This window comes from Artemia sp. Qi Xiang Cuo, chromosome 18 (assembly GCF_049724085.1).
Source record: "Artemia sp. Qi Xiang Cuo chromosome 18, ASM4972408v1, whole genome shotgun sequence".
NCBI classification, from domain to species: Eukaryota; Metazoa; Arthropoda; class Branchiopoda; order Anostraca; family Artemiidae; genus Artemia; species Artemia sp. Qi Xiang Cuo.
In genome coordinates, this window is record NC_142811.1 from 28785132 (window position 1) to 28805204 (window position 20073).

The window sequence follows — 20073 nt, forward strand, 5'->3', positions numbered from 1 at the left end:
CAGTTGGCAGTATTTTGTGAACTTGGAAAAACGCATGCTCTTTAACCTTCGGCGGTAAGAAACTAGAGTGTATCAGGTCGAACATTTTCTTCAGCTTTTCATAGTCAAGATCACTCGTCTCTAGAATTTTCGCTGGAGGTAGGTTTTCATGCGAAATAAACCATTGTTTCATATCCGTTTTGTTGATTTTTTTGCTATCAGGGTCTGCGATCCTTTTTTCAGTAATTCTTTGACAGTTCCGAAATGTTTTTGTACCGAGTTCGGGCAGTCACTCCTTTCATTTCTCACCCATGCGTTATACCAATTTTCCATAGGGGTTGTTTCTTCAAAATGGATTTCTTCGATAATTGTTTTCATATGAAGTTCTTTTATCTTGGCTTCTGTGTTAATTATTTGTAGGCCTCCTTGGCTTTTCATTAGAAACACGTCTGTAAGTTTAAGCTTTGGAGGGGGTTTTCCGTACCAGACGAACTGATATATCATTGATTTTGTTTTCTTCTGGATGCTTTTTGTGGGGTTTGATACTGAAGCGAAATACCATATCACTGAACCACAGTAAATATTAGCGTACTTAGCTTTTTGAAATATTGTGAAGGCTCTTCCATAGCCGTAACCAAGTGCCGACTGAAACTTCTGCAACGTTTAGCCCAGTTTACTTTTTCCGTCTCTTTCAATATTTTTCTCCATTGGATACCTAAAAGCTTTATTTCATATTTCCTTTCTATCCCTCCAATAAACTGAGGTTCTTCTTCGATGTGAGGTTCCCAACACAGGACTTCGCATTTTTCTTTGTTTAATTCTAGTTTGAACAAATCGCAGTACTAAGTTATACAATGCAGAGCTCGTAAATAATCCATGTCTGTTTCAGTGAAAGTCGTGAGGTCGCCGACAAATCCTTCTATCTTTTCTTGGGTTCCTCCTATCTCGATTCCTTGTATCTCTTGCTCCAAATATCGCAACAAAGGGTCAATATATGTTTTGAACAATAAAGAGCTTGATGGGCATCCCTGTCTCACTCCTGTCTCTGCTTTAAAGCTATCGCTTTCCATATTACCTATCACAATTGTCTGTTCTACTTTCTCCAAGGTCTTTCTCATCCATTCGATAAACTCTTTACAGAAACCGTCTCTTTACAGAAACCGTATACCCCTAGTATATTAAGTAGGATTTTTCTTCTTATTTTGTCAAATGCTTTTCGAATGTCAAAGCTTATGATTCTGTATTTCCCTTTTTACTTCTTTTTTTCCATCGCGTTTATTACGTCCCGTATGGCTCTTAGAACATCAGCTGTTATCCGTCCATCTAATCCTCCTTTTTGTCGCTTACTTAGCAACTTAGCAAATACTTTTTTAGTCTGTTTACAAGGACTTAGGTGAGAATCTGATAGTCGCAGTTTGTTAAATTTACAGGTCTCCAGTTCTTCAAGATTTCCTGACTTTGGTAGGAGCTTCAATGTTCCAATGCATCTAATTTTTCTCGTTGAACATTTCAGACAGAATCGGGGCAATTTCATTTGCATGATGCTTATAAAAATCGTAAGGTATGCCGTCTCTGCCCGGTGATTTGTTATTTTTCGTTTCCGATGAAGCTTTTTTTTTTATTTCTTCTGCAATGATTTCGCTTATTAGCATCTCATTTTGTTCATCGGTTACTTTTGTTATATTGATTTCCTCAATAAATTCTCGTACCTTCTTTTGTTTGTCTTCGGTTTCTTCTTTTTCTTTCTTGAACACTTTCTGGTAATAATCTCTTGCTTCGTTTAATATATCTTTTTCGTTTTCAAAGATTTCCCCTTTCTGATTTCTTATTCTTCTCATTTGTTATTGGCTTATTTTTTTCATCTCGCGGCATATGAGAGTTGTTGTTAACTATTCGTTTTGAATATATTCTTCTATTTTAGTTCTTATTTTTATTGCTTCTGCCTGTTTATGCTCAACCTATCATATCTCTGATAGAGCCTCAAGATATTCCTTGTTTGAGTTTTTCCCTGCATTTATTTCTTCTTTTAGCTGATAAACTACTTTATATAGAAAGCTGACGTGTTCCTCTTCAAACCTTGCTGTATCACGAGAGATTTGTTGGGCCACTTTTGTAATCTGTGGTTTAGCTAAACTTTCCCAATGTTTCGGAAGGCTACTTTTCTCGACAGTTTTCAGTACCTCTAATATCTTTTCTGTTGCGTTTGTGAATTCTTTGTTTCTCATTACTTCAGTATTCATCTTCCATGACGAATTTCTGAAAGAATATTTTTTTCTCGTCGTTTCTCAATATGGCAAACACAGCTTGATGGTCGGAAAACGGTACAATTTTGTTCTCAATTTTGTATATTTGTGGAAGGATCTCAAATGACGTGTATATGCGGTCGAGTCTAGCTCCTCCTCCCTATGCCGTCTAGCTTATCCTAGTGAAACTCCTTGTATTCACTTTTTCTTTCCAAAAGTCAGGAAAGCCTACATCACGACCGAATCGTTTCAGTATCGAGCAAATATTGTCACTTTGTGCTATAGCATCTTGCTTGTCTGTTATGCAGTTAAAATTTCCAAGGAAAACTGTGTTTTCAACATCTTTAGGTATATATGGGGCTATTTTTTCTTCGAAGAATACTTCTCGTACTTTTTTGTTTTGCGACGCAGATGGAGTATATATGTTGACAAATTTGCATCCACCTATCTCACACCTAATAATTCTCCCGTCTGTATCGGTTCGAACGTCTTTTACATGGAGCTTTTCTTTATATATTATCGCCACGCTTCCTCCACCCGCATTGTAATTCGTATAATACTTATATTCAGGTTCTAAACCTTTTAATTCGCTTGTTTCGTTCTCTTGTATAAATGCTAAGTCTATTGTTTCTTTTAGTAGATATCCTTTTAGCATTATTTGTCTACTTTTTTGCTTTATTCCATTTACGTTCAAAGTTGCGAATTTTTTGGAAGCTTTTGCTGATTTATCACCATGTCCTCTGCATTTTCTCTAGTTCTTGCTTTCTAAATCTTCTACTGACGAGAAAGACGTCTCAGCGTAATCGATTAGTTCCAAAGCCTGGCTTGCCGAAGGGCTGTTGCTGCTCTGTATGATTTCTTCCACACTATCGATCATATCTTCGATGCTTTCAAGTCGGCTCGAAAGTTCAGCTTGCCCTGTCTGTGATTCTGTTCTTTGCTATCTTTTGTTCCTTTTCATACTCCTAGTAAGTACTCCCGGCAGTGAGTTACTCCTGCTGCGGGCCTCTTGGAGCTCTTCATCTTCGCTATCAGTATCTTGTCCTTTTTTCTCCAGTTTCTTTTTTCTTTCTAGCCCGTCCTTGTATTCACGGGTCGTTTTCCGCTTTTCCGATCTTACGAGTTCCTGTTTCATTTTCTCCATTTCTCGATCTATTTTTTCTTCCTGATTATTATGCGCATTTGTCTTTTCCTGTCCAGTTTCTTTTTCTTTGGGTCTCAGGTTGGTTTAGTTTGCAGGTTGTTTTTCCGGCCGAACGTTTCTTTGTCTACTAACGGCATTAGGGCCACTTGGTTCAGATGTTATGTTTCTTTGCGACCTCTGTGTGGAAAAAGGACACTGATCTGCTAAATGTCCTGTTTCATCACATATAACGCAAGTTTTCATTTGGCCATCATACCATATCCGCATTCTCATTCCATTTACGAAAATGAAAGAAGGGATGTTCTTATCTACTCTCATGCTTGCTATTGCTCTTGTTTTGGCTGTTTCGAGATATCCGTCACCAGAGTAATACTCACGTTTGCATCAGAAAACCCTACCATACCTTTCCAATGTCTCTTCAACATCTAACAGCTCAATATCTAGCGGCATTCTTTCTATTTTCACAAAAGTGGGTTTCGTTTCGCAACTTTCGACGTATACAACTCTTTCATGAAATGATAACATCCCGTCTTCAGTTTTAGCGAGGAACTTTTGGAGCTCGTTGCTAGTGGTGAACTTCACATACATAGTTTTTCTATATCGCAGCCCTGATCCGTCTATACCTATCAGGTTCTCTTTTTCGACTCCATAATGTTTCAGCCATCTGTGTACTTCTACCTCTAAAGGTACATCTCCATCCGGGAAAGCCAAAGCTCAGAAACACAGTGTTTGTTCGTACATACCTTGCTGATACCCCTCCTGGTTGTTGCGTCATTCTTTCCTCTTTGTTTTACCTTTTCAGGTAATACCAATGCCTTATTTTTTTTCTTCTCTTCTTTTTCCCTCTTTCTTTTATTTCATTTTTTTCTTTTACCAAAGTAGAGATGACCCTATAACTCCCAGGACTCACCCCTGCTGCCACCTATAACCTTTTTTAACACCAAATATGGGCATAGCCTCCCTAGGGAGAACACGTGGTTAATGGGGTCAATGACCTCTTTCTCCATGGTCTCTTTCTCCAGGTGTGTTTTTGGCACGCTCTCAGCGAATGTCAAGGTCGATGTTGTTGTTGTTGTAAGTGCACGCTCTCAGCGAATGTCAAGGTCGATGTTGTTGTTGGTGTAAGTGCACGCTCTCAGCGAATGTTATGAGTTTCCAAGGTACCTAACCTAACCTGACATGACACATGACACATGACACGTGACACATGACACATGACACATGACACATGGTATATGACACATGACACGTGGCACATGACACATGACACATGACACATGACACGTGACACATGACACATGACACATGACAAATGACACATGACACATGACACAAAACATGACACATGACATATGACGAATGACACATGACACATGACATATGACACAAGAATGACGTAATCAACTAGGACAAATGGATTTTCTGAGAAATTGATTACATAATCGGTAGAACCATATCAGGAGGTCTTGACGGGGGTCCATATATGGACATAGAATGACTTAATCGACTAGGAAAATGGATTTCTGAGAAATTGATTACATAATCAGTAGAACCATATCAGAAGGTCATGACGGGAGTCCATACATGGGCATAGAATGACGTAATCGACTAGGACAATTGGATATCTGATAAATTGATTAAATAATCGGTAGAACCATATCAGGAGGTCATGACGGGGGTCCATATATGGACATAGAATGACTTAATTGACTTTGAAAATGGATTTCTGGGAAATTGATTACATAATCGGTAGAACCCTATAAGGACATCATGACGGGAGTCCATACATGGGCATTGAATGACGTAATCGACTAGGACAATTGGATTAGTTCAGTAGTGTTTTCTCGTGGTTTACCTTGTCACAGTTACATTCTCTAGATTTTTAAAAGTTCATTTTCGATTTCTTTCATTGAAATGCAAGAGTTGGATTATTTCAGTAGTGTTTTGTCGTGGTTTACCTTGTCACAGTTACATTCTCTCGATTTTTCAAAGTTCATTTTGATTTTCTTTCGCTGAAATGCAAGAGTTGGAATATTTCAGTAGTGTTTTGTTGTGGTTTACCGTGTCACAGTTACATTTTCTTGATTTTTCAAAGTTCATTTTGAATTTCGTTCATTTAAATGCAAGAGTCGGAATATTTCACTAGTGTTTTGTTGTGTCTTACTTTGTCACAGATACATTTTCTTGATTTTTCAAAGTTCATTTGAATTTCTTTCGTTGAAATGCAAGAGTTGGAATATTTCAGTAGTGTTTTGTTGTGGCTTACTTTATCACAGTTACATTCAGTCGATTTTTCAAAGTTCATTTTGAATTTCTTTCGTTTAAATGCAAGAGTTGGAATATTTCAGTAGTGTGTTGTCGTGGTTTACTTTGTCACAGTTACATTCTCTTGATTTTTCAAAGTTCATTTTGAATTTCTTTCATTGAAATGCAAGAGTTGGAATATTTCAGTAGTGTTTTGTTGTGTTTTACCTTGTCACACTTACATTCTCTCGATTTTTCAAAGTTCATTTTGAATTTCTTTCATTGAAATGCAAGAGTTTGAATATTTCAATAGTGTTTTGTTGTGGTTTACCTTGTCACAGTTACATTCTCTCGATTTTTCAAAGTTCATTTTGAATTTCTTTCGTTGAAATGCAAGAGTTGGATTATTTCACTAGTGGTTTGTCGTGGTTTACCATTTCACAGTTACATTCTCTTGATTTTTCAAAGTTCATTTTGTATTTCTTTCATTGAAATGCAAGAGTTGGAATATTTCAGTAGTGGTTTGTTGTCACTTACCTTGTCACAGTTACATTCTCTTGATTTTTCAAAGTTCATTTTGAATTTCATTCGTTGAAATGCAAGAGTTGGAATATTTCAGTAGTGTTATGTAATGGTTTACTTTGTCACAGTTACATTCTTTTGTTTTTTCAAAGTTCATTTTTAATTTATTTCATTGAAATGCAAGGGTTGGAATATTTCAGTAATGTTTTGTTGCGGCTTACCTAATCACAGTTACATTCTCTTGATTTTTCAAAGTTCATTTTGAATTTCTTTCGTTGAAATGCAAGAGTTGGAATATTTCAGTAGTGTTTCGTCGTGGTTTACCTGGTCACTGTTACATTCTCTTGATTTTTCAAAGTTCATTTTGGATTTCTTTCGTTGAAATGTAAGAGTTGGAATATTTCAGAAGCGTTTTGTCGTGGTTTACCTTGTCACTGCTACATTCTCTTGATTTTTCAAATTCATTTTCGATTTCTTTCATTTAAATGCAAGAGTTGGAATATTTCAGTAGTGTTTTGTTGAGGTTTACCTTGTCACAGTTAAATTCTCTTGATTTTTCAAAGTTCATTTTGAATTTCTTTCATCGAAATGTAAGAGTTGGAATATTTCACTAGTGTTTTTTCGTGGTTTACCTTGTCACAGTTACATTCTCTTAATTTTTCAAAGTTCGTATTGGATTTCTTTCATTGAAATGCAAGAGTTGGAATATTTCAGTAGTGTTTTGTCGTGGTATACCTTGTCACAGTTACATTCTATTGATTTTTCAAAGTTCATTTTCGATTTCTTTTATTAAAATGCAAGAGTTGGAATATTTCTGTAGTGTTTTGTTGTGCTTTACCTTGTCACAGTTACATTCTCTTAATTTTTCAAAGTTCATTTTGAATTTCTATCGGTGAAATGCAAGAGTTGGATTATTTCAGTAGTGTTTTGTCATAGTTTACCTTGTCACAATTACATTTTCTTGATTTTTCAAAGTTCATTTTGAATTTTTTTCATTGAAATGCAAGAGTTGGAATATTTCAGTAGTGTTTTGTCGTGGTTTACCTTGTCACAGTTACATTATCTTGATTTTTCAAAGTTCATTTTGAATTTCTTTCTTTGAAATGCACGAGTTGTAATATTTCAGTTGTGTTTTGTCGTGGTTCACCTTGTCACAGTTACATTTTCTTGATTTTCCAAAGTTCATTTCGATTTCCTTTCATTAAAATGCAAGAGTTGGAATATTGCATTAGTGTTTGGTCGTGCTTGTCTTTGTCACAGTTACATTCTCTTAATTTTTCAAATTCATTTTTGTATTTCTATCTGTGAAATGCAAGATTTGGAATATTTCAGTAGCGTTTTGTAGTGGTTTACCTTGTCACAGTTAAATTCTCTTGATTTTTCAAAGTTCATTTTGAATTTCTTTCAGTGAAATGCAAGAGTTGAAATATTTCAGTAGTGTTTTGTTATGGTTTACGTTGTCACAGTTACATTCTCTTGATTTTTCAAAGTTCATTTTGAATTTCTTTCGTTGAAATGTAAGAGTTGGAATATTTCAGTAGTGTTATGTCATGGTTTACTATGTCACAGTTGCATTCTCTTGATTTTTCAAAGTTCATTTGAATTTCTTTCATTGAAATGCAAGGGTTGGAATATTTCAGTAGTGTTTTGTTGCGGCTTACCTTGTCACAGTTACATTCTATTGATTTTTCGAAGTTCATTTTGAATTTCTTTCGTTGAAATGCAAGAGTTGGATTATTTCACTAGTGTTTTGTCGCGGTTTACCTTGTCACAGATACATTCTCTTGATTTTTCAAAGTTCATTTTGAATTTCTTTCGCTGAAATGCAAGAGTTGGATTATTTCAGTAGTGTTTTGTTGTGATTTACCGTGTCACAGTTACATTTTCTTGATTTTTCAAAGTTCATTTTGAATTTTGTTCATTTAAATGCAAGAGTTGGAATATTTCAGTAGTGTTTTGTTGTGGCTTACTTTGTCACAGTTACATTCTCTTGATTTTTCAAAGTTTATTTTGAATTTATTTCGTTGAAATGCAAGAGTTGGAATATTTCAGTAGTGTTTTGTCGTGGTTTACTTTTTCACAGTTACATTCTCTTAATTTTTCAAAGTTCATATTGAATTTTTTTCATTGAAATGCAAGAGTTGGATTATTTCAGTAGGGTTTTGTTGGGGTTTACCTTGGCACAGTTACATTCTCTCGATTTTTCAAAGTACATTTTGAATTTCTTTCATTGAAATGCAAGAGTTTGAATATTTCAATAGTGTTTTGTTGGGGTTTACCTTGTCACAGTTACATTCTCTCGATTTTTCAAAGTTCATTTTGAATTTCTTTCGTTGAAATGCAAGAGTTGGATTATTTCACTAGTGGTTTGTATTGGTTTACAATTTAACAGTTAAATTCTCTTGATTTTTCAAAGTTCATTTTGAATTTCTTTCATTGAAATGCAAGAGTTGGAATATTTCACTAGTGGTTTGTTGTGACTTACCTTGTCACAGTTACATTCTCTTGATTTTTCAAAGTTCATTTGAATTTCATTCGTTGAAATGCAAGAGTTGGAATATTTCAGTAGTGTTATGTAATGGTTTACTTTGTCACAGTTACATTCTTTTGTTTTTTCAAAGTTCATTTTTAATTTATTTCATTGAAATGCAAGGGTTGGAATATTTCAGTAATGTTTTGTTGCGGCTTACCTAATCACAGTAACATTCTCTTGATTTTTCAAAGTTCATTTTGAATTTCTTTCGTTGAAATGCAAGAGTTTGAATATTTCAGTAGCGTTTCGTTGTGGTTTACCTGGTCACTGTTAAATTCGCTTGATTTTTCAAAGTTCATTTTGGATTTCTTTCGTTGAAATGTAAGAGTTGGAATATTTCAGAAGCGTTTTGTCGTGGTTTACCTTGTCACTGTTACATTCTCTTGATTTTTCAAATTAATTTTCGATTTCTTTCATTGAAATGCAAGATTTGGAATATTTCAGTAGTGTTTTGTTGAGGTTTACCTTGTCACAGTTAAATTCTATTGATTTTTCAAAGTTCATTTTGAATTTCTTTCATTGAAATGTAAGAGTTGGAATATTTCAATAGTGTTTTTTCGTGGTTTACCTTGTCACAGTTACATTCTCTTGATTTTTCAAAGTTCGTATTGGATTTCTTTCATTGAAATGCAAGAGTTGGAATATTTCAGTAGTGTTTTGTCGTGGTATATCTTGTCACAGTTACAATCTCTTGATTTTTCAAAGTTCATTTTCGATTTCTTTCATTGAAATGCAAGAGTTGGAATATTTCAGTAGTGTTTTGTTGTGCTTTACCTTGTCACAATTACATTCTCTTAATTTTTCAAAGTTCTTTTTGAATTTCTATCGGTGAAATGCAAGAGTTGGATTATTTCAGTAGTGTTTTGTCGTGGTTTACCTTGTCATAGTTACATTCTCTTAATTTTTCAAAGTTCATTTCGAACTTATTTCCTCGAAATGCATGAGTTGGAATAATTCAGGAGTGTTTTGTCTTGGTTTACCCTGTCACAGTTTCATTCGCTTGATTTTTCAAAGTTCCTTTTGATTTTCTTTCGTTGAATTGCAAGAGTTGGAATATTTCAGTAGTGTTTTGTTATGGTTTACCTTGTCACAATTACATTTTCTTGATTTTCCAAAGTTCATTTCGGTTTTCTTTCATTAAAATGCAAGAGTTGGAATATTTCAGTAGTGTTTTGTCGTGGTTTACCTTGTCGCAGTTACATTCGCTTAATTTTTCAAAGTTCATTTTGAATTTCTTTAGTTGAAATGCAAGAGTTGGAATATTTCAGAAGTATTTTGTCGTGGTTTACCTTGTCACAGTTATATTCTCTTGATTTTTCAAAGTTCATTTTGAATTTCTTTCAGTGAAATGCAAGAGTTGGAATATTTCAGTAGTGTTTTATCGTGGTTTACCATGTCACAGTTACATTCTCTTGATTTTTCAAAGTTCATTTTGAATTTCATTCGTTGAAATGCAAGAGTTAGAATATTTCAGTAGTGTTATGTCGTGTTTTACTTTGTCACAGTTACATTCTCATGATTTTTCATAGTTCATTTGAATTTCTTTCCTTGAAATGCAAGGGTTGGAATATTTCAGTAGTGTTTTGTTGCGGCTTACCATGTCACAGTTACATTCTCTTGATTTTTCAAAGTTCATTTTGAATTTCTTTAATTGAAATGCAAGAGTTTGAATATTTCAGTAGTGTTTTTACCGTGGTTTACCTTGTCACACTTACATTTTCTTGATTTTTCAAAGTTCATTTTAGATTTCTTTCATTGAAATGCAAGAGTTGTTATATTTCAGTAGTGTTTTGTCGTGGTTTACCTTGTCACAGTTACATTCTCTTGATTTTTCAAAGTTCATTATGGATTTCTCTCGTTGAAATGCAAGAGTTGAATTATTTCAGTAGTGTTTTGTCGTGGTTTACCGTGTCACAGTTACATTCTCTTCATTTTTCTAAGTTCATTTTGGATTTCTTTCATTGAAATGCAAGAGTTGGAATATTTCAGTAGAGTTTTGTCATGGTTTACCTTGTCAGAGTTATATTCTCTTGATGTTTCAAAGTTCATTTTTAATTTCTTTCGTTGAAATGCAAGAGTTGAAATATTTCAGTAGTGTTTTGTTGTGGTTTACCTTGTCACAGTTACATTATCTTGATTTTTCAAAGTTCATTTTGAATTTCTTTCGTTGAAATGCAAGAGTTGGAATATTTCAGTAGTGTTTTGTTGTGGTTTACCTTGTCACAGTTACATTTTCTTGATTTTACAAAGTTCATTTCGGTTTTCTTTCATTGAAATGCAAGAGTTGGAATATTTCAGTAGTGTTTTGTCATGGTTTACCTTGTTGCAGTTACATTCGCTTAATTTTTCAAAGTTCATTTTCAATTTTTTTAGTTGAAATGCAAGAGTTGGAATATTTCAGAAGAGTTTTGTCGTGGTTTACCTTGTCACAGTTATATTCTCTTGATTTTTCAAAGTTCATTTTGAATTTCTTTCAGTGAAATGCAAGAGTTGGAATATTTCAGTAGTGTTTTGTCGTGGATTACCATGTCACAGTTACATTCTCTTGATTTTTCGAAGTTCATTTTGGATTTCTTTCGTTGAAATGCAAGAGTTGGAATATTTCAGAAGCGTTTTGTCATGGTTTACCATGTCACAGTTACATTCTCTTAATTTTTCAAAGTTCCTTTTGAATTTCTTTCATTGAAATGCAAGAGATGGATTATTTCAGTAGTGTTTTGTCGTGGTTTACCTTGTCAAAGTTATATTTTCTTAATTTTTCAAAGTTCATTTGAATTTCTTTCATTGAAATGCAAGAGTTGGAATATTTCAGTAGTGTTTGGTTATGGTTTACCTTCTCATAGTTACATTTTCTTGATTTTTCAAAGTTCCTTTTGGATTTCTTTCATTGAAAAGCAAGAGTTAAAATATTTCAGTAGTGTTTTCTCGTGGTTTACCTTACGACACTTACATTCTGTTGATTTTTCAAAGTTCTTTTTGGATTTACGTCATTGAAATGCAAGAGTTGGAATATTTCAGTAGTGTTTTGTCGTGGTTTACTTTGTCAAAGTTACATTCTCTTAATTTTTCAAAGTTCATTTTCGATTTTGTTCGTTGAAATGCAAGAGTTGGAATATTTCAGTCGTGTTTTGTCATGGTTTACTATGTCACACTTGCATTCTCTTGATTTTTCAAAGTTCATTTCTTTCGTTGAAATATGTTTTGTTGTGCTTTACCTTGACACAGTTACATTTTCTTGATTTTTGTTAGGTTAGGTTAGGATAGACTAGATCAAGTTAGGTTAGTTTAGGTTAAGTTAGGTTAAGTTAAGTTAAGTTAGGTTAGGTTAGCCTACGTACGCGCACGTACGTAGGCTAACCTAACCTAACCTAACTTAACCTAACCTAACTTGATCTAGCCTAACCTAACCTAACCTAACAAAAATCAAGAAAATGTAACTGTGTCAAGGTAAAGCACAACAAAACATAGTTCAACGAAAGAAATGAACTTTGAAAAATCAAGAGAATGTAACTGTGACATAGTAAACCATGACAAACACTACTGAAATATTCCAACTCTTGCATTTCAACGAACAAAATCCAAAATGAACTTTGAAAAATTAAGAGAATGTAACTCTTACAAAGTAAACCACGGCAAAACACTACTGAAATATTCTAACTCTTGCATTTCAACGAACGAAATCCAAAATGAACTTTGAAAAATTAACAGAATGTAAGTGTGGTAAGGTAAACCACGAGAAAACACTATTGAAATATTTTAACTCTTGCTTTTCAATGAAAGAAATCCAAAAGGAACTTTGAAAAATCAAGAAAATGTAACTATGACAAGGTATACCATAACCAAACACTACTGAAATATTCCAACTCTTGCATTTCAATGAAAGAAATTCAAATAAACTTTGAAAAATCAAGAAAATGTAACTTTGACAAGGTAAACCACGACAAAACACTACTGAAATATTCCAACTCTTGCATTTCAATGAAAAAAATTCAAAATGAACTTTTAAAAATCAAGAAAATGTAACTGTGACACGGTAAACCATGACAAAACACTACTGAAATAATCCAACTCTTGCATTTCACCGATAGAAATTCAAAATGAACTTTGAAAAATTAAGAGAATGTAACTGTGACAAGGTAAAGCACAACAAAACACTACTGAAATATTCCAACTCTTGCATTTCAATGAAAGAAATCGAAAATGAACTTTGAAAAATCAAGAGATTGTAACTGTGACAAGGTAGACCACGACAAAACACTACTGAAATATACCAACTCTTGCATTTCAATGAAAGAAATCCAATACGAACTTTGAAAAATCAAGAGAATGTAACTGTGACAAGGTAAACCACGAAAAAACACTAGTGAAATATTCAAAATCTTACATTTCAATGAAAGAAATTCAAAATGAACTTTGTAAAATCAAGAGAATTTAACTGTGACAAGGTAAACCTCAACAAAACACTACTGAAATATTCCAACTCTTGCATTTCAATGAAAGAAATCGAAAATGAATTTGAAAAATCAAGAGAATGTAACAGTGACAAGGTAAACCACGACAAAACGCTTCAGAAATATTCCAACTCTTACATTTCAACGAAAGAAATCCAAAATGAACTTTGAAAAATCAAGCGAATTTAACAGTGACCAGGTAAACCACAACGAAACGATACTGAAATATTTCAACTCTTGCATTTCAACGAAAGAAATTCAAAATGAACTTTGAAAAATCAAGAGAATGTAACTGTGATTAGGTAAGCCGCAACAAAACATTACTGAAATATTCCAACCCTTGCATTTCAATGAAATAAATTAAAAATGAACTTTGAAAAAAAAAAGAATGTAACTCTGACAAAGTAAACCACTACATAACACTATTGAAATATTCCAACTCTTGCATTTCAACGAATGAAATTCAAATGAACTTTGAAAAATCAAGAGAATGTAACTGTGACAAGGTAAGTCACAACAAACCACTAGTGAAATATTCCAACTCTTGCATTTCAATGAAAGAAATTCAAAATGAACTTTGAAAAATCAAGAGAATGTAACTGTGAAATGGTAAACCACAACAAACCAATAGTGAAATAATCCAACTCTTGCATTTCAAAGAAAGAAATTCAAAATGAACTTTGAAAAATCTAGAGAATGTAACTGTGACAAGGTAAACCACAACAAAACACTATTGAAATATTCAAACTCTTGCATTTCAATGAAAGAAATTCAAAATGAACTTTGAAAAATCGAGAGAATGTAAGTGTGACAAGGTAAACCACAACAAAACCCTACTGAAATATTCCAACTCTTGCATTTCAATGAAAGAAATTCAAAATGAACTTTGAAAAATCAAGATAATGTAACTGTGACAAAGTAAACCACGACAACACACTACTTAAATATTCCAACTCTTGCATTTAAAAGAATGAAATTCAAAATGAAATTTGAAAAATCGAGTAAATGTAACTGTGATAATGTAAGCCACAACAAAACACTACTGAAATATTCCAACTCTTGCATTTCAACGAAAGAAATTCAAAATGAACTTTGAAAAATCAAGAAAATGTAACTGTGACAAAGTAAGCCACAACAAAACACTAGTGAAATATTCCAACTCTTGCATTTAAATGAACGAAATTCAAAATGAACTTTGAAAAATCAAGAAAATGTAACTGTGACACGGTAAACCACAACAAAACACTACTGAAATATTCCAACTCTTGCATTTCAGCGAAAGAAAATCAAAATGAACTTTGAAAAATCGAGAGAATGTAACTGTGACAAGGTAAACCACGACAAAACACTACTGAAATATTCCAACTCTTGCATTTCAATGAAAGAAATCGAAAATGATCTTTGAAAAATCAAGAGAATGTAACTGTGACAAGGTAAGCCGCAACAAAACACTACTGAAATATTCCAACTGTCCTAGTCGATTACGTCATTCAATGCCCATGTATGGACACCCGTCATGACCTTCTGATAGGGTTCTACTGATTATGTAATCAATTTCTCAGAAATCCATTTTCCTAGTCGATTACGTCATTCTATGTCCATATATGGACCCCCGTCACGACCTCCTGATAGGGTTCTACCGATTATTTAATCAATTTATCAGATATCCAACTGTCCTAGTCGATTAAGTCATTCAATGCCCATGTATGGACTCCCGTCAAGACCTTCTGATATGGTTCTACTGATTATGTAATCAATTTCTCAGAAATCCATTTTCCTAGTCGATTACGTCATTCTATGTCCAAATATGGACACCCGTCAAGACCTCCTGATATGGTTCTACCGATTATGTAATCAATTTCTCAGAAAATCCATTTGTCCTAGTTGATTACGTCATTCTTGTGTCATATGTCACGTGTCATGTGTCATTCGTCACATGTCATGTGTCATGTTTCGTGTCATGTGTCATGTGTCATGTGTCACGTGTCATGTGTCACGTGTCATGTGTCATGTGTCACGTGTGATGTGTCATGTGTCATGTGTCATGTGTCACGTGTCATGTGTGATGTGTCATGTGTCATGTGTCATGTCAGGTTAGGTTAGGTACCTTGGAAACTCATAGCATTCGCTTAGAGCGTGCACTTACATCAACAACAACATCGACCTTGACATTCGCTGAGAGCGTGCACTTACAACAACAACAACATCGACCTTGACATTCGCTGAGAGCGTGCCAAAAACACACCTTGAGAAAGAGACCATGGAGAAAGAGGTTATTGACCCCATTAACCACGTGTTCTCCCTAGGGAGGCTATGCCCATATTTGGTGTTAAAAAAAAGTTATAGGTGGCAGCAGGGGTGAGTCCTGGGAGTTATAGGGTCACCTCTACTTACCAACTATTCTAATTCACCAACAAAAACAAATAAACTTACTACAAAAACAAAAATTTAACAAAGGAAATTGTTTTTTGTTTTTTTTTGCTTCCCTTTTTTCCCTTCTCAATTATTCTCAAGGCCCTTCTCAATTTTTAATCTAAGACTGCAAATTTGGTTAGCCCATCCTCTGCCCTTCCTAAAACCACACTGTTATTCCCTTAAAACTCAGTCTACAGCATCTGTAAGTCAAGACGTATCATCATACTAATTAATTTGCTACCTACAGAAACCAGGGTGATCCTCTATAATTAGCACACTCACTGTTGTCGCTTTTCTCATAGAGGGGTTTAATTAGAGTTTTTCTAAGATCGCTAGGTACTTCTATTTTTCAAAAATCATATTCATAATCTTCAGTAAATTATTTTTAACTTCATAACCACCATATTCAAAAAACTCATTTACCAAACTATCAGCACCTTCAGCTTTATTGTTTTTATCCTTTTGGCACTGTCAGTAATAATTCTTCCTCACAAAATAAACCTTCCTTCACATCCAAAATGTAACAAGCTTTTTCCTTCTACTCCTTATCTTTTCTTGTAAACGCATCTCGGTTTAGCTCATTCTCGAAATGTTCTATCCGTCTCTCCTTTGTGCCGTCTTGTACCGTCTGGCACATTATCTTGACCTTCGGCAATATTATCGGTGGCCTCCACTCCCAACCTCCTTAGTTCATATTTTAATACTTTTTTTTTAATTTTTCTTATTTTCATCTTAGTTATCACTCAAATAATTCTTGTACAAGCCCCTCCTCCTCTCTATTAAACAGCTTTTTCACTAAAATTGCTAGCTGCGTTTCTAACTTCTCCCCTAAGACACCATCAGCGACTTTGCAAACTGGATTTTTGAAATTTGTCTATCCATCTTCTACATTGTCGACTTTGAAACTCTCTAATTTAGTATTCAACTGTTCCTGGAAAGACTCTCGCCAATTCTCATCCTGGAAACTATCAACATCATAGCTTCCCGGAAGGAAGTTGCCCTTCCCAAATTTCAGCTTTAAATTAGCCCTAGGCACAGCTAGACATTTAAGCTTCTTTATTTAACCCCTCCAGTCCAGCTTTTGTACCTATCGTCTGTGTCAGGCTACCTAGAGCGTAGCTTAGTTCATTTAGCCTTCTTTCTGCACAAGGTCTTACAGGCCTCGCGGAAGGGAAATGCCAAATAAACTACTCTCTAGGTAGCCATTTTGAAATAGGCCTAGTCTGGTAGCTATTTTAAAATCGTATTCAGAGTAACTTATAATCATCAACACTTTCCTAAGCCACTTACTGAACCTAAAGCTTATAAAGATTTTCGTTGGCATTGGTTTTTGTTATTTGTTGGTAGCATGATCGAATAAGACCTGGCTTGCAACAATATTTTCGAAAGGAAATATTACAGAGTCTAGAAGCGTCTAGATCAGTGGTTCCCAACCGGTTTTGGACCCATGCCCCATCTAGACATTTCTAAAATCCCGATACCCCTCTCATGATATTTAAATTTTGTTATTCAAAACTTTACGCATATATCCACCTGAAGGAAGGTTAAAAGGCCGTGCGCCTCTAGGCATTATACCAATGAAAACTATTGTCTGAATTCAACACCTTTTATACAATGTATACCATCATTGCAATACTATCACAATCTTTTTTTTTCCTTTAAATGCATATGAATGTGACGTGATTCACCTGAAAAATGTTTCTTCTCCAAAATTAGGGCTCTCGAGTATAGTTAGCCGGAAAAAAGCACGTCCTGCCCGAGACCCACCAAAATATTGCCATGCCTCACCGGTGGGGCCTGCACCCCACGGTGGGACTCACAGGACTAAATAATTATCTTTTCCGTAAGTCCATAATCCGTAAGTTCTTCATTCAGAGTCGAAATTTATCCTTTTTCTATAAGCCCATTCCTCGAATTTGTAATGCTTGAATAATCTTTAAGGATGTGTAAAACTTTTTTTTAAAATCTAAACTTAAATGTGTCAACAATTAAAGCAACAATTCCAAGAGAATACCTTTTCTGTGGTATAATGTTAAAATGCTACTATGTGGTACCCTGAAGAAAACAGAAGAGCAAAGTATAATCACCTACGGAACAAGTACTGACAAAACCTATCCTCTCCACACAAAAAAAGTGACCCTTTGTATACCTATTAAATAAAAAAAAACAAGTTTTTTAAACTGAAAGTAAGCAGCGACATTAAAACTCAAACGAACAGAAATTATTCCGTATATGAAAGGGACTGTCCTCTCCTCAACGCCTTACTCTTTACGCTAAAGTTTTTTATTGTTTAAAAAAATAAAGTTGTGAGACAGAGTCAAACTTTAGCGTAAAGAGCGAGGCATTGAGGAGAGGACAGTCCCTTTCATATACGGAATAATTTCTGTTCGTTTTAAGTTTTAATGTCGCTCCTTACTTTCAGTTTAAAAAACTTGTTTTTTTTATTTAATTTTTGCACGTTTTTGAATAAATGCAGGTTTTGATCTTGGCTCACCGTACATGAATAATTAAAAAAAAAATTTCATATTAATTTACTTTTATTTAGTTAAATGGCTTTCTCGAAACTTGTTTAATTTTATTTACGAACGTTTTTATTAGTAATAAATATACGTATAAGAAAGGGACTGTCCCCTCCTCAACGCCTCGCTCTTTACGCTAAAGTTTTTTATTTTTTTAAAAAATAAAATTTTGAGACAGAGTAAAACATTAGCGTAAATAGCGAGGCGTTGAGGAGGGGACAGTCCCATTAATATAAGGAATAATTTATGTTCGTTTTAAGTTTTAATGTCACTCCTTACTTTCAGTTAAAAAAATTTTGAACGTTTTTGAATAAATGCAGGTTTTGATCTTGGCTCACCGTACATGAATAATTAAAACCAAATTTTCATATTAATTTACTTTTATTTAGTTAAATGGCTTTCTCGAAACTTGTTTAATTTTATTTACGAACGTTTTCATTAGTAATAAATATACGTAACTTACGAATTAACTTACGTAACGAACTTCTATATTCATATATTTTTAATTTGTTTATTAGGGGGTTCGCCTCCTAGTCAATACCTTGCTCTTTAAGCGAAAGTTCGAATTTTGTTCCAATTCTTTCAAAATGACCGCTTAATCACAAAGGCCGTTAATTAGAATAAATAGCTCTTATGAAAGTACTAAAAAATCTTTGGCTTAAAGAGCGAGGTATTGACTACGGAGTGAACCCAATAATATATGTAATATTTTCTGTTCGTTTGAAGTTTCGATTTTGCTGCTATTGCAGTTGAAATACTTGTTTTTTTATATCAAATTTCTGATCTTTTTTAAATAATGCTGGGAAGTCCGGCGTCCCCTTTATAGCAATGTCCCTTCCCCCAGGAAAACTTCCTTCATGGAAAGATCCTCCCACATCACCCCCGACCCACCCCTTTCCCTCACTACCATTAAAAATCTCCCCTTAAAACGTCTGTATGCTTCCAAATAACCAATACTTTACGTTAACATTGAGCAAAATTCATTAGTTTCAGCCCTCCCCTCGGGCCTGTAGGGGGATTAAGTCATCCTATAATACAGACTGGTAATATTTTTGAACATCCTGAATAAAATGGCTCTCTCAAAATTTTGATCAGGTGACTGTGGGAAAAAATGAGCGTGAGAGGGGGCTTAGTTGCCCTCCATTTTTTTTGGTCACTTAAAAAGGGCACTATAACTTTTAATTTCCATTCCAATGAGCCCTCCCACGATATTCTAGGACAACTGGGTCGATACGATCACGCCTGGGGAAAAAAAACAACAAAAAACAAACAAATAAACACGCACCCGTGATCTTTCTTCTGGCAAAAAATGCAAAATTCCACATTTTTGTAGATGGGAGCTTGAAACCTCTACAGTCGGGTTCTTTGACACACTGAATATGATGGTGTGATTTTCATTAAGGTTCTATAACTTTTAGGGGGTCTTTCCTCCTTTTTTCAAAAATCAGCCAAATTTTCTCAGGCGCCTAACTTTTGATGGGTAGAATTAAACTTGATGAGACTTATATATTTGAAATCAGCATTAAAATCTGATTCTTTTGATGTATCTATTTGTATCAAAATACCGTTTTCTAGAGTTTCGGTTACCATCGAGCCGGGTCGCTCCTTACTTACAGTTCGTTACCACGAACTGTTTGATACGAACCTGGCAACTAAAACCCGTAGTTACACAATTCATCACGGTCACTCGTCGCCTGAATCACGCTCTAGCATAATTTATTGGCTCGGAGCAAAGTATTTTGGCTCGGAGCGATTAAGTAGTACAGCACTTTGCGTCTAGAGGCACTGAGGTACGCGGGGTCACTTTTGGAGAGTTTTGTCAGTACTTGTTCCGTAGGTGATTATACTTTGCAGAAGAGCAACTAATACAAATTGCTGTTTTTTACCAACTCTGGCTGTGGATAAGTCCTGGTTCATAAAATTATATATCCAGAAAGAGTTATTACAGCTATGGTCACAGTAATCAATTCAATTTTCAAATATGTTCACTTTGTATATATAAACAGGATGCCCCGTTTTAAAA

At 34.4% G+C, this 20073-nt stretch overlaps 1 protein-coding gene across 1 annotated transcript in view; it reads left to right on the top strand.

Annotated features, from left to right (window-relative positions):
- Positions 1 to 20073, top strand: part of LOC148941394 (heparan sulfate 2-O-sulfotransferase 1-like) — a 162690-nt gene that overhangs the window by 126796 nt on the left and 15821 nt on the right. The gene's annotated exons all lie outside the window — the stretch shown is intronic.